A 25831-nucleotide genomic window follows, 5' to 3' on the forward strand; every position below is an offset into this window, starting at 1 on the left:
TATCCATGGTGTTGTTTTCACCCGCTCTGAATCGTCGAAACCATTCCACTGCAGTTCGAAGTGATACAGTACCATCCCCCAAAACATCATTAATCTCACGGAACGTTTCGTTTTCGGATTTGCATTTAACGAAGGAAATCTTTAAAATAGCGGGAATTTCGGCGTTAGTGAACTCCATGTTTACACGTCTATAACTGTTGAACGCACTATCCAAACTAATTATGCATAGCGTCATTTTGTAGGTTATGTATAGTATTACCAGATACGAACTCAGTAGCGCTTTATACATAGCCGCGAAATTCAAAATACGAAAAAGCGGAAGGGATTTGCCAACCTAATATATATCCTACACTGAGGTCATCAAACACTTGTTCAAGAAAAATAGTAATTTCGACACTACAAAGAAGAGGGTGGTGTCAGATTTTGGTTTCAGTGGGTATGAATGAGTCTATATAACCTCTTAACATTAAACCGAGCAGAATTATGAAATAATTATACCGGGAGATCACGCAAATTTTGTTAGAAATACAGAGAGTAGTCACTCTGAAGGGATGATGGTAGGAAAATTAAAGTTTGTTGATTATTTTTAAAGGAAGGAACCCGAATATCATCTAGAATTTTAAGAAGTCGGTTTGTAGTATTATTCAGAGGATTTACTTGAAGTGATCATGAAAAAAAAGAAAACGTATAGGGATTCTATGGTGAACGTTTTCATTCAGTAAATGAATATTGTCATTAAATACTTGAGCGAAAGTGAAATTGGAGAAGTACTTTGAAAGATAGTCAAATGAAAGCAAGTACTAACATAAATGTTCATACAAAAATTAAAAAAAAAATATTCTCACTCGCCACGCTAACTTTAAAATGTAAAAACAATAAATATTTATTAGCTTATCAACAGAGCAGATAGTATCCGCCACAATCATATAGACATCACAAATGGCAGGTTACCTATGAGAGGCAGCAACAAATAATGCAATCAATTGCAGTTGGAGTTGAAACCAAAAGCTCGAGTGCAATCCAGTGAAATATGTGGCATGCCACAACACAGGCCAAGGTTTGGAAGAGCATGCAACACACTTTCACTGGACATAATTCAATAATGCACAGCACGCGTGATTTTAATTGCTTTTCAATAAAACGTGGACTGTATAACTGGTGGCAGGAAACAGGAATAACGGTAGATATACATACATAAAGAAGAGCAAAATGGAATGTTTACAATGCGAGTGCTGTAGAATGAGTTTTCACTGTGCATTAAATATTAAAAGCATATATCTACAGTTACACAAATACATTTTGATATACATATAACTTGCCACAATATGTGGCAGCGCGATTTTGCTGTAATTTAAATTTTTAAGTAACCATCAAAGGACACTCATTAGCGAGTGAAAATGCGCTGATAAGCGCTGATGGTGTGAAAAAAGTGTCAACACCTGCTTGCCACATGCTGGTGTCAAAGCTGCGGAGTCGCGGAAAATATGTATGTGGCACGTCAGTGTGTACGTATGTGCTTGCCACATTGTGTGGTGTTGGCGAAAATTTATGAGATTTTAATATGCTTGTCACCACTTTGGCCAGTTCATTAACGCATTTCGTAGTGACATGATGTGGCATGCAACATGTATGTTATATACATATGACCAACCAAAAAGCCATTTTGCTGCCAGTGCTATGAACGTTGAACGTACATGCATACATAAAAAGTGTGAATGTAAATAAAATTAACGCACGCGTTAAATGCAACAAATTGCCATGCCACATACGACAAGAACAACTACAACAAGTATGTTGAATACGCTTTTCGTATGCTTTCTTGTGACATTTTGTTGACGGAAAGCATAATCATAGCTGTACATATATCGTGTTGAATGCCACTTTTACAGTTGGAACAACAAAATGCGCCTATTTTATACAAGCCTCATCGTAATAATGCAGTTAATGTTAAGTGATATGCATATTATCGCACTCTTCACACCGTGTTGTTGCATGCCACAACAATTTGCAACAGCGGCCAGCGGTTGAGAAGACCGTGATTTGCGTGGCTCCATTGTATATGCAACAAATCCAAAGTAAGAGAATGCTATAAAAACGGCAAAATTACCACAAAAGTGCAACAACAACAAATGTGTAATGCACAACAACAACGTGGAGCTGTTGCAACATCATACTTTTATCCACGTTTGCATAAACTGTGTAAATAAGTACAAGCCATGAACCACACATTCAACATCCGACATTCAGTGAGGATGTACGGTATTATGTTGCATAAATGCACTTTATCGTTGCATGCCACAAAATGGTGATATGCATACACACACACATTTTCATTACATATTTCCGGCCAGTTATTAGCTTGCTCTTCCAGTCCCTTTATAATGCCACACTGTGTTACATGCGGCCATAAGTGCAACTGATAGCCAACATAATTAAAATTTTCAAAATTTCATTCAACAGTTAAGTCAACAACACACATACACTTATGGCAAAAGTGCATAAATGTATGTGAATATGTACTTAGTGCACGCATAATGTATAGCCTCTAAACTAGATAGCCACTTATGGCCACTCTGGACGCGCAGTTAACTCAATTTCGACGTGTTGCAAATGGTTTGTTCTGCGGCAGTTTGTGCAACATTGTTGTTGCACACATTTTACGTGGATCTACTACTTCATGTTGTTGTTGTATTGTTTGCATCCAAGTTTTTTGTTTTGTTGTCGTACTTATTGCTTTCAGCTGATTGTCCATCACTCAGTCTCAGTCGACTTTTTATTTTGCCCTCAAATGGACATTTAATTTATAGACTCAAGTATGCGTGCGCTTTATTGATTGTAATGGCCAGTAGTTGGCGCTTTTTATCACTGGATAGGTGATGGCAAAATTGTTGGAATAAATAGTAAGAATGGCAGTGTTGCCAGATGTAAAAATTTGAAAAATATTTAATAATTTAGGTAACTGGATACATAAGACAATCGAAAAAAATTAACAGTTTCATCAAAGTTAAGAGCTTTTAATGAAATTTCATGAAAAAATACAAATTATAATTAAATTAATTTTTTAGTTTGTTATAAAACCACATCGCCACAACTGTTGATCATATCATTATTTTGAAGCCACTGTGCGATGTTTGGTTCCTTAAAGTGATGGCGAAAAAATTATAACGGTATAAAGTAAAATCAAAAAAAATCTGACTAATTTGCTAATTGGCTGTGCGAAAAGCCAAATTAGTTGATCAATTAACATTTTAATTAGGAAACCAGTTTTTGCCCTTCGCACTGCCGTCTATTCGATAATTGATCAGTTGTTAAACTTTTTTGTTTTTGATTTCTATAAGAAGTTGGTAAGTTTCAACAGCTGATTGCAGATTCATTTCATTTACAAGTCGATTAAAATTTGATTAGTAATTAGTGCAGAAAAATGAGATTTGTGTTTTGAATTTACCATTCACCACATATCTAAATAAGCTCTTTGATCGAGCAAAGGCCGTTTATTTGATCAATTAGCTCCTGTGCGAAAATACTAGTATGCATTTTTCCTATAATAGCGTTTTTAGACAAACAAATTAATTGAACAATTAATATTTTAACCCGAATCATCCTACGAAAATTTTTTGTGGAATTTTGAAAAGATTTTTTTTTTGCGGTATCCTTTTGGGTAAACTAAAAAAACTGTAGCATTAGATTTTATGTCCTGGACCCAGGGTCCTTGAAATGTCCTGTTGCCATATGGCAACGCTAGGTACCATAGGCCACTAGTTTACATATATGTAGAAAATCATTCCGCAACCCCCAAAAATCAAAAATAATGAATTCATTTTATTAAATATCATTGAGATGATACAGTATTTTATTGAAAAACCTGGTTTTTCACATTTTTGTATGATATGCTTCGAAGCAAGCAAACAAAGTCCAACATCGCATTTTTTGCAGGCTGTTCGCACGATGGAATTGCATACATCAGCTGCACATCGCCTTTTATTTCCAATTGGAACCACAAGGTGATCAGTCCTGTCATAGCGCAGGACATTCGTTACGGATTCAGTTAGTTTATTTGAGGTTTTTTGGAACCTTTTCAGTTCGACGCCGTAGTGCTTGCAGTAGTAAATGGCTACTTCTCTCTTAAAATCCTTAAATGACTTATTTTCATTAGCGGATCTATAAAGAAGCCAGCTGTTTTGCAAGCTTGCATCAATTAGCCAAGTAAAGATGGAATGCCACCATTTTTTTCCTCTAAAGCTTATGCGGTGGCCTGCAACATTTTGGTCAAATCGATCTACACCCGACATAAATTTGTTGTATTGAATTACAACGCACGGACGTGGAACTGGTATTTTCCTACGCAAATCTCTACTGTAGCGAGAGGCTGTGGATTTTGGTTCGCCACTAAAACATGTCGATGCAAGGCAGACTACCGAGTTATCTACCCATTTAGTCAGATAAATTGACTCTTCTTTGATTTCCACGCTTTCGTAATATCCTCTTTGCTGTTTACGCAAATCCTTCTTATGTGGAATAGGACAACTTTTTGGAATTCGTTTTTCTCGAATTGTACCGGTAGCCTGGAAACCTCTTTTTTTAAATAAATCATCAATGGTATTCCAGTGAAAAGATTGTCAAAGTAAAAGGATAACGGAAGTTCTTGCACCTCTTCCGAAAATTCGTCAATCATACACAAGAGTGGAGCTGCGCAAGTGCCAAAGCGTTCTTCATATTTAGGATTCACCCTCGGATTCTTACCTTGGTATATTTCAAAATTGATCATATATCCTCTAGGAGTGCAAAGAGACCAAGCTTTGTATCCGAAACGAATTGGCTTTCCTTTTATGAACTGTTTACATCCATGGCGACCGAAATATGCAATCATACTTTCGTCATATAAGCTTTTTGCAACGTTAGATATACCAGTGGCCTAACCTGCCTGGCGTTGCCATATGGACACATGCACAGAAAAATGCAAAAAAAACGCATTCAAATATAATTTTTATAGAAAAAAATCATTGAGAGTTATTTTATATTCAAATCACTACACAAAAACACAACTATCATAGCCCGACCGCGCGAATATTCGATATCTTAGATATACTTACTTTTCCATTTCACGTTTTTCCCCACTCCACATTTTGTATACACTTTGCAATGCATTCACGACCACGAACCAAATAAAACTGACGAGCAAATGAATGCTGCCGAAAGCGCGATCAATTACGCAACAGCCACGTGCTAACAGATAACGGTATCTGCATTCTTTGGAATTTTGTGGACATATTGAGCAAGACTATTGCGCGTTGCCATATGGCAACCCCAGGGTGATTTGGGTTAATTGAGAAACCAGTTTTTGCCCTTCCGTAGTTTTTGTATCAAAAAATTCAGCCAATCGCAGACAAAAGACGTATATCGTACGCAGAGTTGCATTTTATTTTCAAGTCGATTTAAATTCAATTTAAATTAAATGGAGATTTTATTTTGTATGGTAAATCGATCTTAATAAGCGCTTAAATCGAGCAGAGGACGGTAAATTGATCAATTATCTCCTGTCTACAAACACTATCAGGCTCTTACGCTGTTGCCTAACTATTAAGCAGTGTTACTCAAACTATCAACTTTGATAGTTTGAATATCACGTTGCATAATTTTCGGTGATCACTGGCAGTTTTGTAGGCTATGTGATGTTTTCATATTTGAAAGCTAATGTAGCAATTTAATGCTTCCTTAATCCTCTGATGCGCAAATTATATATTTTTACAGATTTTTTTAAGAAAAACAGGAATTTAAGAGTTTTTTTTACCAAATTATTCAATATTTAATACTATTTTTCAAAAATCATTATCTATAAGCTTCCAAACGATACTTTTGAATTATTAACATCGTTTTTCGATCCTGTTAAGGATCAATTCAGTCCGTATTTTAACACGCTTTAACAAGATAGAGCTAAATGGTATCACTTCCTTTTTAACTCTACTGACATTATATCCCTGGTATAAAATTAGGTGGCACTACTGATATGTAATACCAAAATCACTCGCTATGAGTGCCATCAGTGGCGCCAACGCCGCAGTGCATATCAATATTTACACCTTTAATTAAAATCGCTAACAAGGTTATTTAGCCGACACTGACAGCAATAACGAAAACAACAACAAAATTAGCAGCAATGCAACAGAAACGCAGTTGGGTATGTGTAGAGAACATGAAGTGCAACAGTGGCAACAACATGAATACTTACTACATATCATATCTCTACAACAGCGGTGAGAGATGGAGTTGATAGTGAGCAGCATCCCTAAATGGCGGGCATTTTTGAGTGCTGCGCTTATATGCTTACATACATATGTATGTAGAGATGAATTATGAAGGCAAGTAGGTTGATATTGATATTTGCCTCGCAATAGGTGCCTGGGTCGGCAGGTGGCGGTCAACAATGTTTAACATTGCATTAGCGTGCTGCATTCGCAATCAGTCGCTCATAGTAAATAAATACACACACATTAATGTATGCATAGTATAAATATCTGAGCATGCATTTAGGCAGTGTTATTTGCATGTTTACATGTCCTTTTGCCATTCACTTCTGAGTGAGTGTGTGTTTGTGTCTGTGCTTGCATGGCGAATGCGGTTAATTAAAATTGACTTAATATTTGCTAATGCATAAATTTCGAGCAAACATTTCATTTTGACAGTGATATTGATTAATAATAAGTATTGGCATAAATGTGGTAGAATATGTTAAAGAGAGAGAAATAAATATACTAGTGATAAGTAAATCTTTGACAAATATTTGAACTAGATTTACTGATATTTATGCAACGACAGTAGTCGAGGTATGGAAAATATTCCAAGTTTTAGAAAACAACCAAGCCATTGTGTGATTTTTATGAAGCGGATCTTTTTGTAAGAGTTATGCTCCGAGAACTGATCGCTATTAGAAAAGTTCGATCTTCAAAATGTTATTCAGAACGCCAGAAATTACAAAAAAAATAGTCCGAAGCGAGTGTTAGCTATCTCTTTTATTTGGGTTGCATTCTAGAAAACCTTATTCAATATATATATGTTTGTATTTCTTCGTCATATATACTTCAACCTAGGAAAACCACCGAAATTCTTTTTACGAAATAAACTTAAATTTGCAGAATTTACTATAGGTTCGTGATTATTATATATACAATTTTGGATCTAAGGGTGTAAGAACTGATTTTGGTAAAAGAAGTATGGATATCCGGATCTCCAGTGGTCCGAAGACTTCATGGAGTACGAAAAGTCACCTTAGAAAACGGACTCAGTGATGTAGGGATTTAATTTTTAGGGAAATTTTCCAATACATGACGCTTATCTTCAATCAGAACTTCCCTTTTTCCCTTTTGTCCGATATTTGATAAGCACTCCGACTTCTACTTCTACTTTTTAATTTGATATTTTCGTCTAAAAATTGAGTTAAGTGGTTTGAAATTAACTACATACGGAAATGCCCTTAGAAATTTTTGACCGACGATGTCTTAGAAGTACAATTTATTCGAAATACGGGTAACGCCTTTAGAAGACTTCTAACAAGTAGGGTTAATATAAGTTCGAATTGGATTAACCACGGACAAGCTTCAATCCGAGCCCTATACTACGCTAAGGTGCACATATATGCTATACCTCCTGACCAAATTGAGGAACTGAGTTGAGTACTGAGGTATATGAATGTTGATGTATTGCCAACGTTCAATCCATGACTTAAAGTGTTTTAAATGTGTGGAAATCGAAAATATTTATTTGAGAACCATGCCGACTATAGACATTTGTTTTTGATGTGTTCTCAAGGCGATGGCAGAGATACACACTAAATAAAGAGAGTAAATCAAAGGAAGTAAAAGTCGTAAATATAGCTTAGATCAATGTACATAAGTCCTCTAAAATCACTTAATCCATTAGTTCACAATATTTTACTTCAGCGCCATCTATGGTGGACATTTTTTCCTACACTATATGCATACAAAATTGGGCATTAAATATGATCTCCAAAACACTGTCTCGAATCAATTAAGTTACAGGCTTTCAGGTGTTTGTAATATTTCAGTTTACGCTGTTTACATACCGAAATATTCGCATGATTTTCAATTTCATCACACTTATGAGTACATGGAAGCCTAACTGTCATAAGCCTAACACTGATAACACGCCATCAGCCAAAGCCGAATGGCTCCACTTTATTGAGTTTTATGTGGCGGCAAATTACATTTCCGGAGCCTTTGCGGCATGCAACGCGAAGGGTGGCAGCAAAGCGCGATAGTTGAAAGGACATAATGGTTTACTGGTGCGGCGACATGACTGTTGCATGCATATATAGTATATGCGAGCATGTGGCATGTATGCAGGAAATTAATTATGCAACATGCATACAAATTAAGTTAAGTGCGAATATGTGGATGCGTTTTTAGAGGATTTGCGTTATTAATAAACTGATTTTTTTTGCGAATTTGCGTTTGTGGAGCAAATGAAATGCAGCTGGACACAAAACAAAAGCAATAACAACACAACAAATATTTGCTGTCAACCGGCTATAAGTATGCAGATAATTTGCATACACGAATGTTGCACGTGACCGGCTTAATTAAAAATAGCGCGAACGCTGTTAGGCGTACAAAATGGACAGCAGCGAGGTACTGTAAGGGTCAGTATGTGGCAAGGAGAAAGGAGTAGAGAAAAGTAATGAAAATATTTAAAATAATTTCATAAAAAGCAACCAGTTTGAAGTTAATGGCTTGACATTGCATGTGCAGCATAACATACATGTTGCAACATGCACGGACAAACTGCCGGCAGTTGAGGAAATGTGCTGCAGCGCAGTGAGCAATCGCTCAGCCGTATGAATTTAATGATTTAATCACAAAAGGCGATTGCATGCAGTGACAACAGCCGAAAAAAAACACACACAAAAATTACAAAAACAACCAAGCAGTGAAGTGTTGACATTGCACTCACGCTTGTGGCATGTTGCATGCTGCATACGGCTGCGAAAATTCCCTCCTTCCGCCACATCCAAGCAACCAATAGATATTTATTTTTCGCGACAAAAGCCGCAAAATCAAAGGGTTGACAGTCGCATGCCCCCGGGAGTTGCCACGCCCACACTCTGGCAACGGCGGCAACAAGCTATTGATTTGTTGCATTGCTGCAACGCATTTACTCGGCTCATCCTTGCATTTGCGACGCACCCAGCGGGCTTTTTATTTTAATTTCACACATCCTGTTGCGCTGCATACTTTCAGGCGCATTTATTGCCGCAATTTTTTTTCCTGCAGCATTGCAACGTTGCACTCAAATCCTGGCATGTGGTCAACATTTAAGTGTAATTAATGCCGCTAGCAATTCGATTGGCGTGTGCATTTGTGTGTGTGCTACAGGATGCTTGCTACTGCCAGTTCGATTTCCTGTTTACTTAATAACTCTTCTGTGTGCGTAGTCTACTTTTAGGCAAACAATCGCTGTTTTTGCCTTCGGTTATCTTTTGCGGCTTGTTCATTGGCACAAACGTGTAATAATATTTCGATTGCATGCTGCATGCTGCACACATGTGTCATTGCAACTGTGGCGCCCTCAATTTTATTTGGCTCAAGGCGTTCGTATATTTCTATAATTGCATACAAATGTTGTGTAACTAGTTTTTTTGCCATTCATAATTATTATTTTAAAGTCAGCCGCATTAATTTTTTATGTGGCATGCCACTTGCATTTTCGAGTGCGGATTTTTAGCAATTTTTGTATTTTTTTGTTTAATCAAAATTAATTATAGCTTGAGGGTAACAAGTTGGAAATTAATAATATTATTCATAATTTGCATTTCAATTATTTAGTACGCTGTCAAAAGCAGTCCAATGAAACTGAAGCGAGTGGGAGAAGAATTAAATATTAAATTTAAAATAATGATAAGGGTTTCGGGAATTACTAAAAACTGATCCAATTATGAGGTGGTGATTGAAAAATAGTGAATCCTTTGAAGGCAATATTTTAAATTAAATATTGTGTAACTTAGTAATCCGAGCTATGTTTTAACGAAATATCGAAACAAGTTTTATATTTTCTTGATAGATCCTTTAATTTTTCAATAAGTAAGATCCCTATCCTATCCAAAAAATTTCACAACAATTAGGAAGCTTGCTGAATGAAAAACTAGTATCTTAGAAAATTCTATATGAAAACCAAGGTTGATATTTACCCTCAAGCTCATTGTTGACTTATTGATTAACAGTTTTGGTACTTATTAGCATGTTCTTCGAATGCAAAAAACCCCTCGTGTGATCCCCTTGCTAAAACTTCACCGGTGTGGGAAGCTATCTAAAAATGTTTTATTGCTGTATTGAAGGAGTTTCTCCAATATATATTTATAAGGGTGTACAGCTGCAATATCATCGGAAGCAACAACCGCGCAGTTTGTTTTGCTTTTTTCAGACTAAGGAAGCGAGGATAAGGAAGCGAAGCGTACGGGTCTAGAGGTGAATGAGGACAAGACTTAATATCTTCTGTCATCAAACAAACAGTCAGCGCACTCGCGTCTTGGCTCCCACGTCACTGTTGACAGTCAAAACTTTGAAGTTGTAGATAATTTCGTATACCTGGGCAACAGCATCAACACCGATAATAATGTCAGCCTTGAAATCCAACACAGAATCACACTTGCCAACAGGTGATACTTTGGACTGAGTAGGCAATTGAAAAGTAAAGTCCACTCTCGACGAACCAAAATCAAACTCTATAAGTCGCTCATTATTCCCGTCCTGATGTATGGTGCTGAAGCGTGGACGATGTCAACATCAGATGAGACGACAGTAGAAGTTTTCGAGAGAAAAATTTTGCGCAAGATTTATGGTCCTCAGAACATTGGCAACGGCGAATAACGCAGACGATGGTACGATGAGCTGTACGAGTTATACCATGACATTGACATAGTTCAGCGAATAAAAAGACGGCGGCTACGCTGGCTAGTCCATGTTGTCCGAATGGACAAAAATACTCCAGTGTTCGATGCAGTACACGTCGGAGGAAGCCGAGGAAGAGGAAGGCCTCCATTCCGTTAGGGGGAATGTCAATAACTAAATTTAATTTTTCAAAGCATAACGAATCATTGTCTTGAGTTTAATGGAGATATGGAACGAAAAGAAAAACTGTAACCTATCAGGAGTATCATATGGTATACACACACTAATACCCGAGACACACATGTAGTAACAATACTATTGTTCGTACAAATACCAAATGTGTGCCACCAAATACTAGCACTTTACCATGTGAGCAATGTAGTATTTTGCTGGTAACAATATCAGCATTTTTTTTTGTGGTATTTCACTAAACACAGCTAAAAATAGGTAAGATAGGTAAGAAACCTGGGAGAGAGCTTATATACAAAAGCTTTTTAAAATATTTTGTCAAAATGACTTTTCAAAAATAAATGGAAAAAATAGAAAATTGAAAATTATTTTGATGGCCGTAAGCGACGGGCTTTTAAGATTCATTTCAACTACTTCTGTTTTTTGTGCAGAAAATACAATTTTTTGCATTTTTTTGTAATTTTAAAAATTGATTTCACCATTACTCATATGTAAATATTTAATGTTTACATTTTTTTGATATATCTGATGTCTGTGAAACAAAGTTGGTATTTCAGTTTACTATAAATCGATGTGTGTCAATGTACGTAGTAAACACAATACCATAATACTTTTATCATGGTAGTAACAATATAACATGTGTGTCTCGGGTATAAGGAACTTTAGAAAGCAAAAGTATGTTAGTTTCATTCCTTAGCCCTTTTAGAACCAGATTTATAGCCGTTTCACACAGCCAAATTAATTGCTTAATTAAAATTGTGATAAAATTGTGATTGAGAAACCAGTTTTTGCCCTTCACACTTCCGGCTACTCGATAATCGATCAGGTATTACGAGTTTTTTTGCTTTTCACAATAAGTTGGTAAGTTTCATCAGCTGATTGCTATTTTTTATTTATTTCCAGCAGCTACATCTACCGTCATGTAATGTGAACAACAATAATAACAAATACAGTCTTTATCGCAGAGTTGCATTTAATTTTCAAGTCGATTAAAATTCAATGTCGAAAAATGAGATTTTTATTTTATATGGTAAATCGATCTAAATCAACGTTTTAATCGAGCAAAGGCTGGTTAGCTTCTGTGTGTTTTTTTTTAACGTTTCCATGATCTTCTAACCATAATCAATACCAATCTCATAATTTGATGCTATGACCGATTTCACCTAGTGCACATTGTGGTATACATATATAGTTATAGGTATATTCAAGTTTCAATATAGGAGCGTGCCCAGAGTTTCTTCATTGGATGCTAAAGAACATCTATACTATATTTGAATGGAATGTATCATATTTTTCGGGTTTTATTATAGCAGACTGTCTAATATCGATAATGATAATACTATAATATAAATTTACAAGTGCGTTAGCATATGAATGAAAATAATTGTTGGCTTAAAGAAAGTACCTGCATTTAATGGTAGATACAAACTTACAAAATAAATTCGTTTATAACGTGCCAAATGTAAGAAAATTTTAAAAAGAAAAGTAAAAACGTTAAGTCACGCAAAAAATCAAACATTTTTATGAAACCAAAACGATTGACAACATCTCTCGTCAGCAGTGACTACAAGCCATTGTGCGTGAGTTTACCGGCTGTCACATAAATCGTACATTTTATTACCGCTTAGAGAGTTGAGACGAGCGCGAGTGATAAGAAGGGGTTAACATGCCACAATGTTGGACAGATTCACCGAATAGCAATAACAACAAGAAGTCTTTTTTCACATCAAAGCAGTCTCCTGACAGCAAAAGGGTTGTTGGTAGACGCAAGCAAAGAGACGCAGAGTCAGTTCATGCCACACTAATGAGTTTCAATTACATAGTTGTTGTTGCTTACAGTTGTTGTTGTTGTCAATGCAATTTACTGTTGAAAGGGCAAACTTTGATTGAAACTAACGGCCTGCTACCAAAAGGCTCTAGAGTACAGTAAGAGAACAGAGTAAGAGCCCAATATTGTTGGCGAGAGTATTTGCTGGTCTGCAGTGAGCGGGGCAAGCATGCTATTTTCCAAAGTGCAGTGAAATGATTGCTGTTGCAACACGCATTTAATTAAATTTTTGCCACAAAATGCGCCACCAGCAGCTGAGGCCACTAAATGAAGCGACCAACGTGGCAAAAGCAAAAGGAAATACCAATGAGAGATAGAGTAAGAGTGTGAGCAACGAAATGCTTGATGAAAGCGTATTAAAAGTCGTAAAGTTTTATGATGACACCGGCAACGGCACACAGTGAGGAAATGCTCAAAAGTAAATTGACAATCATAGCGGTGACGAGGCGCTGTGCATACACAGGCGGACGAGCAAAGTGAAAGCCACATTTTTCCGCGTGCCCACTGCTACACATCGTCGTCATCAGCTATCAGTTTTGGCGAATATTTCCGTCATTTGCTTTTGGAAATTAGCGCACAAAGTGTAAACATAACGATGCTTGTCGCTTGTGGCATGTCTGTCACATGTGGCATGTTGTGGTAAAGCCGACTCAGTTATACTATGTATATGTTGCTGCTTTAGAACTGCCATTGCGTTGAGTATTTTACGATTATTAGTTAGGATTATGCCAAATTACAAACGGCAACCAAAAGTAATGATGGTACAGAAGTGGTGCAAGATATGTATTGAGTGAGAGATATTGGTAGATGTACTTTAATTTTGGGTATGTAAGAAATAAAGGTGGCCGCATATAATTCTAGTATTAATCAGAGCAGAGATTGTTCCTTACGAACACCTGATGACGAATAATTGTTAGAAATAATAAGTGGCTTAAATAGTTGAAGTAGCGTCTTCTAAACACACAACTGTTGTAACTTACTTCAGGAGAGAAAACAACGCTTGTTGACTGAATCAACTATACTACAACGGATCATTGAACAGATCTGCATTTATAGTATCTCTAGAACTGTTTAAAAATGTTTTCTGTCTACACAAATATATTTCGATTTTGTTATGCCTCTACTAGATGGTGGAGGACGACGAGGATGGTTTATCACCCTCACAACTCGATTATCCCCTGTTTCAAAATATATAATCAACCGTTTCGAATATCACAGTTTAGTATTCATCTCAACATTTTTAGAAGCCGGAGTGTCTGTTCTAAACATTTTGTCAACGGCTCGTGTTGTTTTAAACCAGCTATATTTATTCTCTAATTGCGGTGGTTTCAGCCATTTCTGTAGTGTGTCCTTTAGACCAGGATATCATGCGAGCTTTTGTAGGAAGTTTTAACTGTGAGACTCTTAAACAAAGAACCAGTTACGGAGAAATTTCGAAAAAAATTTGACTATGAAGCTTGTTAAGGAAACATCTGGAACTATTTCAAATTTAACTCTCCAACATTGTACGTATGTATGTGATGGGAATTCGGTTAAAGCCGAATCGATGATAGCGCGCCACTCCTCTTTTTCCCTCGCAGTTCGGCGCAAGTTGGAGATCCCAAGTGTAACCAGATCGCTCTCCAACTGGTGCCTCCAACGGAGTGGAGGGAGGCCCTCCCCTTCCTCGTCTTCCTCCGGCGGGTACTGCATCGAACACTTTCAAAGCCGGAGTGTTTTCATCCATTGCGACAATATGATCTAGCGAGCGTAGCGGCTGTCTTTTTATTCGCTGAACTATGTCAATACCGTCAATAAATCGTGCTCATCGTACTATCGTCTGCGGTATTCGCCGTTGCCAATGTTCTGAGGACCATAAATCTTACGCAAAATTTTCCTCTCGAAAAATCCTAATGTTGTCTCATCTGATGTTGACATCGTCCACGCTTCTGCACAATAAAGCAGGACGGAAATGATAAGGACTTTACTTTTCAATTACCTATTGGATTTCGAAGCTGACATTGTTGGTGTTGTTGATACGGGTTCCCAAGTATACGAAATTATCTACAACTTCAAAGTTATGACTGTCAACAGTGACGTGGGAGCCAAGCCGCGAATGCGCTGACTGTTTGCTTGATGACAGGAGATATTTCGTCTTGTCCTATTTCACCTCCAGACTCATTCGCTTCGCTTCCTTATCCAGGCGGGAAAAAGCAGAACTAACGGCGCGGTTGTCAATATAATCGGCGTACGCCAACAGCTGTATTCTCTTATAGAAGATTGTACCTTCTCCATTTTGCTCTGCAGTTCGTATAATTTTTTTTTTTAACATTATACCAATTTATATTAGTTTGATTAATGACGATAGTCGCTCGGACCGCATATGAATGTTCGAAAAGTTGTTATATATAAAAGCAGTAAGATTTCATATTACCTAAATGTCGTAAAAAAGCTCAATTTTAGCTTCGTAAAAACTTTTGGAATATGTTTGGTCTATTACATTGGTCTGTGAGTTACTAAGGGTTAACGTCATGTTGTTTTGAATATATATTTCAGAAATTCACTTATATAAAGATACCTAAGGATTAATTAATTTACTTGAATTAACATTAATAAAAGCTCAGTTAGGTCTAGTCGGAAGCTTTCAATATATATTCGGTCTGTGAGACCTATCTCTAAAGGTTAACAATTTTTCTTAATGTAATGGAAGTTCTTGTATTGTATAAGGTATAGATGAAAAGCTCATGCATATACCCTTATATGGGGCATTCTCTGGAAAAAACGCCACTTGAAAAAAAAAGTTATTTATTTTCTTTGGCAATTACATATCTTATAGTACATGTAAAACCTAAAATAAAACATATGGTTTTAGGTCTGTGTAACGCAGGGTTGCCATATTATAAGGGGCCAAAGTTTTTTGTAAAAAAATGTTTGAACCGCCATAACTTTAAAACTAATGAACAGATTTTAAAACAGGATGTGACTTTTTTGTACAGAATTTCTCAAACTTTGAAACTGTATATCGTAAAAACTTTTAAAATTAATATTTCATAGCAAAAAATGAAAAAAAAAAAATTTTGGAATTTTTAACAACTTATGCCCCCTTCGATTTTTTTTCGAAAATATCTTAAAATGTTCCTTATTTCATCACCTTTTTACCCCCCAAAGGGAATTTTGGGACAGCAATATTTGTATGAGCTACAAATAAAAAACCAACTCAGAACATGATGAAAAATCATTGATCTATGCACTATTATTATCAGAATTTAGCGTAACCCAGGATTAACGACTTGGACGTAGCAGACATTTAATCCCTTTTTGTTTTTTTTTTATTTTTTAATATTTTTTTTAATTTTTTTGTATTTTTCAAATTTTTAATTTTTTTTGTTTGTTTTTTTGTTTATTTTGGTTTTTGCTTTTTTTTAATTATTACGTAGATTAGATGTAAGTACGTGATAATTTTAAATAAAAAACAAAAACAAAAAACAAAAATTAAAAATTTGAAAAATACAAAAAAATTTAAAAAAATATTAAAAAATAAAAAAAAAAACAAAAAGGGATTAAATGTCTGCTACGTCCACGTTGTTAATCCTGGGTTACGCTAAATTCTGATAATAATAGTGCACAGATCAATGATTTTTCATCATGTTCTGAGTTGGTTTTTTATTTGTAGCTCATACAAATATTGCTGTCCCAAAATTCCCTTTGGGGGGTAAAAAGGTGATGAAATAAGGAACATTTTAAGATATTTTCGAAAAAAAATCGAAGGGGGCATAAGTTGTTAAAAATTCCAAAAAATTTTTTTTTTTCATTTTTTGCTATGAAATATTAATTTTAAAAATTTTTACGATATACAGTTTCAAATTTTGAGAAATTCTGTACAAAAACGTTACATGGTGTTTTAAAATCTGTTCATTAGTTTTAAAGTTATGGCGGTTCAAACATTTTTTTACAAAAAACTTTGGCCCCTTATAATATGGCAACCCCGCGTTACACAGACCTAAAACCATATGTTTTATTTTAGGTTTTACATGTACTATAAGATATATAATTGCCAAAGAAAATAAATAACTTTTTTTTTCAAGTGGCTTTTTTTCCAGAGAATGCCCCATATATAGAAAATTTAAAGTCATAGTGGGACAGACTAAACTTTTCAAAAATGTAGATAACATTTCATTACATTCTATATAGCACTTGAGAGCTTGATGAATAATTACTATATATTATACAGTTACTTATTCTCAATGACTATGCTGCTTAGCTCTCTACATTGCTTCAATTGTCTATATATTTTATTTTCTTTAATTTCCTTCCGCTGGTGGCATAACAAATTATGTATTAAAAATGAGATCAACTCACGCAATCACTAAAATTTCATATTAATTTCTTAGTATTAGTTTCAATAGCCTGGCATTAACCCTTTCACAAGCAATTGAAATAAATACCATGGCTCCCCGGAGACTCTTAAAGCAGTCACACGCACCAGTCAACGCTGCTCTTGATGAGCAACTGTCAAAAAGTTGTCTGTCAGCGTTACGCGACTTTAACATGACTTATGCTTAAACTCATGCAAGGCGTGTAGACACACCAACAAATATTTTAAACAAATTTAATACACATATTTAAGCGCAGGAATATGTTCCATGCTTAGCGCTACAACCCTTTCGTCTGACGTGTGCGCATCATTTGCTATGCAGGCGTTGAAAATTTCACTCAACAACAAAAACACACTCGCTTCCTGCCGCTCAACGCTTTGCATTACATGTGAGAAATGCATAAATTATACAATTTTATGTTATGTTGTGGTATTTTCCTTTTATAAAAACACCCACACCACTGCGGTGCTGCCACTTTTTTTGGGCTTCAAGCCGTTGCTCGTTTTTTTACTTTTTTTAATTTTTTGTTTTTTATTTTTTAATTCCATTAAACGCGCGTCCGGCAGCGTGTTGGCGTGCTTAATCCTTTCATTCCTTCTTTCAACCGACTCAAATTTCAAGGGTTAAGCTGTTATGCTTATATTTTCATTAAAAAATTTCATCCATTGTTGTTGTTGCTGCTGTGTTTTGTATTGGCATAGAAAAGCGCATCAACGCGAGCACATTTTTTTTAGTCATACACTAATTTACTGTTTGTTGCTATTGTTGTTTTTGTTGCGGTGTTTTGTTATTCCACCAACACTTTGACAGCAGCTCAACAACTCATCACCATCACTATCAGCCACCGCGCGTTATGGCCGATGCCATCAAAATCGCTCGTAAATTCATCAAGGCAATCTGTTTTGAGGGCGTGTGGTCACGTGACTCTAAATATTATGTGAAACGCTCTTATCTTCGTTTTGGCTATTAATTGTGGCATGCAGATTAAAGTTGTACGTGTAGAGTTGAATACGAGTGCACGGTTTACATTTTCGCTTGGCAGTGTGTATGTGTCAGTTATAGATTGCGGCAAGGTAGCGAAAGGGTTGCTGATGTTTTAATATTTGGTTTGAGAAGTGAGTTTTCAACAAGAAAGAAACTATTGATATTTTTCGTTTAAATTAAAGCCGCTCAATTTCCTAATCTCCATTCATCACAAAGTGCAGATATATGTCTATATGCTAAAAATATGTCCTATAAGTAGTTGGGGTTTAAGAAATAAGGGCTCAATATAAATAATTCTCTGAAACTATAATCATTTTTTTGAAGAGTTAAACAGTTTTTATGGAAGAAATATCCTTTTAATATCGGATTGTTATTGTAGAAAACCGAAAATTTTCTTCTATATATATTCTTATCTAAAATTGAAATCGTTTTACTATTACTCTCTAGAAACTATTTTCAACTCAAACTACATAAATTGTATATAAACTATATTAGCTTTCAAAAGTATTGTCTTCGCTAACAGAAGTTTCATACTAGATCAATTTACCACTCGGTTGATACCAAATATCTTCCATAGTATTTGCGTTAGTGCCAAGATATTTTAAACAATTTGCCTCAAAATAAGCTATAAGAGGACACAATACGATTCTTTAGAAAATTGTAATGTATTAGAAACCAAAACAGTACAAAAATTTGCAAACAAAAATCGCGTCATCAGGATAGCGCCCCCTAAATGGGATTTTGATTATCTCGCGTAGTCTGTCAACCACAGCCACTTTTTATGGTACTTAATTGATTGATAGGAATTTTTTATCTGTGGAGGAAAAATCCATAATCGAAACGGTTCATGAATGTGGATTGTCTTTGCATAAAGTAGCGGAAAAAACGGGAAGACATCGAGAAACAATTGTTAATTTTCTTCGAAACAAAGAAAATTATGGAAACAACTTTAAAGGCGGCAATAATAGTGTAATTACCGAGACTGAACTCAGGCGTATATTTAGAGAAGCTTCAAACTCACACGTCTCCTCCGCCAAAATTTAATAGAAAACTGGTGTTGAAGTGAGCAAATCGACTACTTTAAGGGTGATCAAGAAAGCTAAACACCTTAAAAGACAAAATCTAAAGAAAATGCCACCACTTAACAAGTTGCGAAAAGAGAATCGTCTAAATTTTCCCCGAACACACATGACTTGGTCTAAGGAGTGGCATTATGTCGTATTTTGAGATGAGAAGAAATTTAATTTCGAAGGCCCAGACGGATATAGTTATTACTTTCACGATTTGCGCAAGGAGGAACATCATTTGGATTGCTTACACAGTCGAGTGGGAGGTGTAATGGTGTGGGGAGCCGTAACGCAGTTTAATATCTGAGATACTTTTCTGAAAATAGTCCTGCAAAATACCTAAGAATGCCACAGCTTGTTGACAGAACTACGATTAAAACCGTCCCTAAACGAATGCAGCTTCAACAGACTACGCTCACGAAGGTCAAAGCCTCTGAAAACAAAACTCCTACAAAAACGTCAGGATTCGCTGACGAAATTTGTTAAAAATAATGGTGTGAGATCTTCGTTTGAATTGATTTTTCAAAATATAGATTTATACATTTTAAAGACGTAAGCTAAGTTCATTTTATCATTTAAGTAATCCTTCTGTCTGTAATCTGTCTGAAATCAATATCATTTAAAAACTTGCTATGTTCTTGAAATATAAGAAGTTAATTAGAACGTCCCAATTAATATTCTCTAAAAATTTTTGTTCTAGGTTAGATCAAATTTATTTATGATAATTTATACATAGTTCTTCTTTGACTAGTCTTATTCCATGGGTAGGTTTTCTAATGTTATAACCATTATTTTTAATTTCTCCAACTTTTATTATGTCTAGAAGTGTGGAGAACTTATTTTAAGATTCTATCTTCGAAACATTTGACCACGACCCTTTTCATTTCCTTTTTTGTACCAAACCATTAGTATATGTATAGAAAAATCTTAAAAACCAGATGTGAACTCAACAAAAACGAGAGCAAAGTCAAATTTTGCCACCTATTACTGTTGACCCTTGTTACTTTAGAAACGAATCACCAACAGGGTTGCATTTAATTATATTTACGCGTTTTGAAAAAGTTTCGAAACAAATTAACAGGCGCTTTGTGGACGCCAACTAAGTGCAGCTGCTAAATATTTTGTGTGAAAATAATTTTTCCAGCAAAAAATTTACAAAATTGTCGCTGACTTAAAATTGAATTAACAACATCGTCACGTCTTGCAGCGTTTAATTAATTAATGTGTTGCAGGAATGTTAAATGGGAGATATATTTTTTTTCAAAAAGGACATGGACAGCAGATAAATATGCAAGAAGTGCTACCAGGTATACGATATAAAAAACTTTACTTTTTTAATTTTTTTACCCGCGAATTGTGTTTAACTCAATTTAAACTTTTCGGCGTGCCGGAAGTTGAAAAATTTCATAACCCAAAGGTACAGTTTAAATAGTCTGTCCCCCAGCTATCAATTTAGCTGAATTCCTATGGCCACTTACATTTGCGAGGCCTTAGTGTGATGTAATTGTGGTCGCAGGTGTAGACAGCGCAATTTTTATGGCGGATATTTAAAAACAAAATTGAGAAAGATACAGAAAGAGAGTGCGAGAGGAGAAAATAAAAATATAAAAAAAATATATTTGTGAGTATTAAGAAAAAACTGCGTTGTCGAAAATTGTTATTAGTCAATTTAGTTGAACTAAAAAGCGCGCAAAACAAGTGGTGGGAGAGTTTAAGGAGTGAAAAAAATATCGGGGGGAGGTTTATACAGACATATTTAAGGGTCTTGCTTTCCAAGTGCGATGGCACACAACTTATTTTCCGAATATATATTGTCATTGCTGAAGAAATATTTATTTATTTTTTTTTTACAGTTTACTTTAGTTCTTTGCGCTACAAGCAGCCCTAGCAGTTATTAGCCTTACACACTCCCTTCCTCTCAACCAATTTATACTTAATGTGCGGATTTTAAAACACTTTATTGCCTTAAGCACGAACAATTGCCACTCAATTGCAGTAGTCGAGAGAAAAAAAGAAAAAAAAAGCCAACATGTTTTTATAGCATACTTACAGGCGTCTTACGAAATTGTGTACGGCGCTAATACCGTTGAATTGCCTACTTATTGTTGTCTTAAGCAGGTGAAATGTCCGTATTTACAAGCTGAAATGTAGCAATTTACGCCTTTTAACCTTTCACCAAAGAAAGTCCAAGGAAAGTAGCTGAGAATCAACAATGTTGTATAGGCGTAGCATATGCCTAGGCGTTGTAGGCAATTGAAAAGGATTAAATGCTGCTACTTAAGCTAATAAAATAGACTTGCGAACATTAACAAAAATAATAATAAACAAAGCACAGGTGTTGTTGGCTATAATAAAATGAAAAATAATATTTTTAAAATGGGAAAGAAAAGGAAATTCAAAAATCCCTACCACCACTTACAAATTCACTACCTTTTCAAATAATTCAATTAATCCGCTTTCACTTAACGCCGCTAGCGCGTAATTTGAGTTGCACTTGTAAATATCTGTAATTTTCGAGCAGAATTTTTAAGCTTTTAAATTTTTTATTATAGTCTAAAAAAAGTTTTAATTTTCCACTACCCTACATTTTACAACCCTTTGGCATTTTCGATTGTTGTATTTCCATTTTTTGATAAATTTTAAAATTTTTCGTGAACCTTTCGCATTGTTGGTAATTTAATACTTTTTCGTTTCGCAGATTTTTTAAATTTTTTTGCTGCGTAATTCGTTGCTAATTAATAGCAACGCGTGCTGACTGTGCTGCCGGCTGAAACGGTTGCTGGATTTATAAGCCAATTATGAAATAATAAGTAATGCGAATTTAATATGATCCTTTTTAATCAATAAGGGGTTTCCATATATATACCAGACGCTAAAATCAAAAAATACTAAAAAATATGACCTTTCAAGTATATGTATAGGGAGTATGGACTTCTAAAGTGGAGTTAAAAGCTTATCATAATTTTGTCAATTAAAAAATGTACTTTTCATAGTTTAACTGCCAAAGTACGTTTGTCGTGTCAAAAACTGACAGTAATTCCAAAAAACATGGAAGTCAAGTTCTTCTAATAAGGCCGTAATTGTTCCAGCTGAGCTGTTTTCATGATTCAATCACCTAGCCACCATAGTATGCGTTATTTATTTTGCTATTTTGATGACATTATATGTAAGCCTCATTTCCACTTCACAAAGTCCCATCAAACCGAAGACGTCGGATATAGTCGGCTGTGTGGCATTAAGAATCACTAACTGAGTTTATTATTTTTCTATGAATGTCAAGATTTATTTAGGATTTTTGAAATTAATACGTAATATATATCCCTTCCGCCTTTTTATCTTTTGAATTTCGCGGCTATATATAAAGCGCTACAGAGCTCGTATCTGGCAATACTATACATCTCAGAAAGGTCTTGACATAGCCTACAAAACGACGCTATGCATGATAGACGTGCAAAAATGGAGTTCACTAACGCCTAAACTCGCGCTATTTTAAAGTTTTCCTTCGTTAAAGGCAAATCCGCTAGAGAAACGTTCCGTGAGATTAATGGTGTTTTGGGATAGTACTCTATCACTTCGAACTACGATTCAGAGCGGGTGAAAAACACACTATGGATAAGACAGGCGGCGGAAGACCTGTGACGACGAATATCGATCGAATCATGGAAAACATCGAGTTAGACCGGCATGTGGCATCTCGTGACATCGCCCAGGAGATAGGAGTTAGTCACCAAACAATTTTAAACCATCTGCAGAAGGCTGGATACACAAAAAAGCTTGATGTTTGGGTGCCACAAGATTTAACATAAAAAAAGTCGAAGGCCGGTGAATCGTCCCTAGCAGTGGCTAGGAAGGTTTTGTAGGATTGTAAGGGAATCATCCACTATGAGCAGCTCCCATATGGCCAAGACGCTTAATTCAACCATCTACTGCGAACAACTGGACCTCTGGAAGGAGGCGATCGACCAGAAGTGTCCAGAATTGGCCAACAGGAAGGGTGTAGTGTTCCACCAGTACCACACACTTCGTTGATGACTCGTCAGAAGCTACGGGAGCTCGGATGGGAGGTTTTATAGCATCCATCACATAGCCCGGATATAGCGCCAAGTGATTACCCTGTTCCTGTACCCTTGGTGGTATAAAGTTGAACTCAAAAGAGGCTTGTGAAAATTGGCTGTCCGAGTTCTTCGCAAATAAGGAGGAGCGCTTCTACGAGGCGGTATTATGAAGTTGCCGTCTATATGAAAACATATTATCGAACGAAACGGCACATATTTGAACTAAATCCGATTACTATAACACTTTTTATAAATCATTGAATAAAGACCAAAAAAACGGAAGGGATATATTTGCCAACCTAATGTATTGATTTTTCATTTTTTGATACTTTCATTTCCTATAATAGTCTGAGCTATCTTTAAAGGCTTAAAGGTTAAAAATGCCGTTTTGAAATATTTAATTTTACTGGAAAATATATATACAAAGTATAACTGACCGTGTGGAACACCTGGCACTAAGAGTATAAATTTATAATTCATATCGAAATACCATAAATTATATTTCTACAGAGGTATTTACATAAGCGGAAAACTGAAAGAATATAGTAAGTATATCTAATTCAAATCTGTATGAAGAAATCACGACATAAATACTAAACCCCAGCAAGAAGAATCTCAAACAATTTCCACATGAACTTGTGTAACATATTGACTATTCAAAAAAAACTTTCCACTTGCGCTTTACCCTTAAAGCACACATATAATTCTGGAAATTTTGCCAATAGCTATGAACTAATGACCTGGAAATTGATTTGTGGTGCTAATAATCCGAAGTATCGCTCGCTTTCTAACAAACCAATATGCAAATATTTTCTTAACTTTCCGCCACGCTCACTTGCTGTTGACAAATTTTCAAAAATTACTTGTAACCCAAAACAAGTGCAAAATTAAAAAAATTGCGCTGTGAAATTGAAAATTTGCATAATATGCCAATTCCCTCATTAAATGTAGCTATGCATGAATATCCTTATGATATTTGCATACCAGGACCTCCACACAAGCGTTGTAATACTATAGCTGCTGTTGTTGTTTGTGTTGTGATTTTTCAATTTCAATAATTTTCCGCGACGAATATTGAACATATTTATTTGGTAAGTGCAGAATGTTTTTTATGGTTCTACCTTTTTGCATAAAGCGGAAATATCCTTTTTGTTGCTACTTAACGTTGCGTAAGCGGCGAGTAAAGTAACCCTCTTCTGCATGTTAATCTATAAAATAGTCTGCGTGCTTACCTGGTATTCAACAGCGGCGCTGGGGAGGCGAAATTTTATTTATGCCCAAAATAGTGGTGGGTTCCATGCGTTTATGCTGGCGGAGGTACATATGCATATTGACTGCTGCTGTAACGTTGTTGTTTTTTATATTTTTACTTACAAATGCTGCTGCCGTGAGTTGGCGAAATTTAATGGAGCGCACGCAAATTTGCAACTTGATTTCCTAATTGATTTTGTTGCAATTGCAAGTTGCCATTTTTAATTTGTAATTCGTCATGGTAGGATATTTGAATTTTCATTGTATGGAATTTTTTTTTAATTCAGATGAGTTTTTTTTTTGTTGCGTGATTTATAATTTTTTCAAAATGATAAAAAATTATTTGCAACACAAAGGCCTCAGCAACAACCGACGCTGATTGCTTTAAGACTGATTGCTGACTGACGGTTTACGTTCAGGAGACTTACCTGAAAAAAATAAATCAAAAATGTAAAATATTAATTAAATATTATCTCAAATAGAATAAAATAGTAAATTTCAATTCAAATTGTCTAACATAGGATATTATAGTTATAACAACAGCATCTGGGATCTAATTCCACCAAACACACAGCAAAAGCTTACTGGCCGTCAATCCCAGCTTGGCCACTGTTTGCGATTCACCGGCCTTCTACCACGTCCGTTTTCGCTTGATATTGTCGTATGTGATCCATTTTTCATTGCCAGTCACCATCCGCTTCAAAAATGGGTCGTTTTGTTTCAGCACCATATCGCAGGCGTTGATTCGGCCAAAAAGGTTTTTTGCGTCAAATCATGCGGCACCCAAACATCAAGCTTTTTTGTGTATCCAGCCTTCTGCAGATAGTTTAAAATGGTTGGTGACTAACCGTAGTTTGAAGTGATAGGGACCATCCCCCAAAACACCATTCATCTCACGGAATGTTTCTCTAACAGGTTTACCTTTAACGAAGGAGAACTTTAAAATAGCGCGAATTTCGGCGTTAGTGAACTCCATGTTTACTCGTCTAGAACTGTTGAACGCAATATCCAAACTAATCATGCATAGCGTCGTTTTGTAGGTTATGCCAAGACCTTTCAAAGATGTATTGCCAGATACGAGCTCTGTAGCGCTTTATATATAGCCGCGAAATTCAAAAGACAAAAAGGCGGAAGGGAAATATTTGTCAGCCTAATATTTTGGAGGATGGGATCATGTGTAGAAGTTCACGCAAGTGAGGAAAGT

At 35.7% G+C, this 25831-nt stretch overlaps 1 protein-coding gene across 1 annotated transcript in view; it reads right to left on the bottom strand.

Moving 5' to 3' along the window:
* LOC105215262 (somatostatin receptor type 5) overlaps window positions 1-25049 on the bottom strand; it is a 266377-nt gene extending 241328 nt beyond the window's left edge. The window contains exon 1 of the mRNA XM_054230384.1: window positions 24609-25049. The gene's annotated coding sequence lies outside the window, so the exon portion shown is untranslated. The remainder of the gene's footprint in view (window positions 1-24608) is intronic.
* Window positions 25050-25831: the final 782 nt, after the last annotated feature.

This window comes from Zeugodacus cucurbitae, chromosome 4, assembly GCF_028554725.1.
Source record: "Zeugodacus cucurbitae isolate PBARC_wt_2022May chromosome 4, idZeuCucr1.2, whole genome shotgun sequence".
Taxonomy (NCBI): Eukaryota; Metazoa; Arthropoda; class Insecta; order Diptera; family Tephritidae; genus Zeugodacus; species Zeugodacus cucurbitae.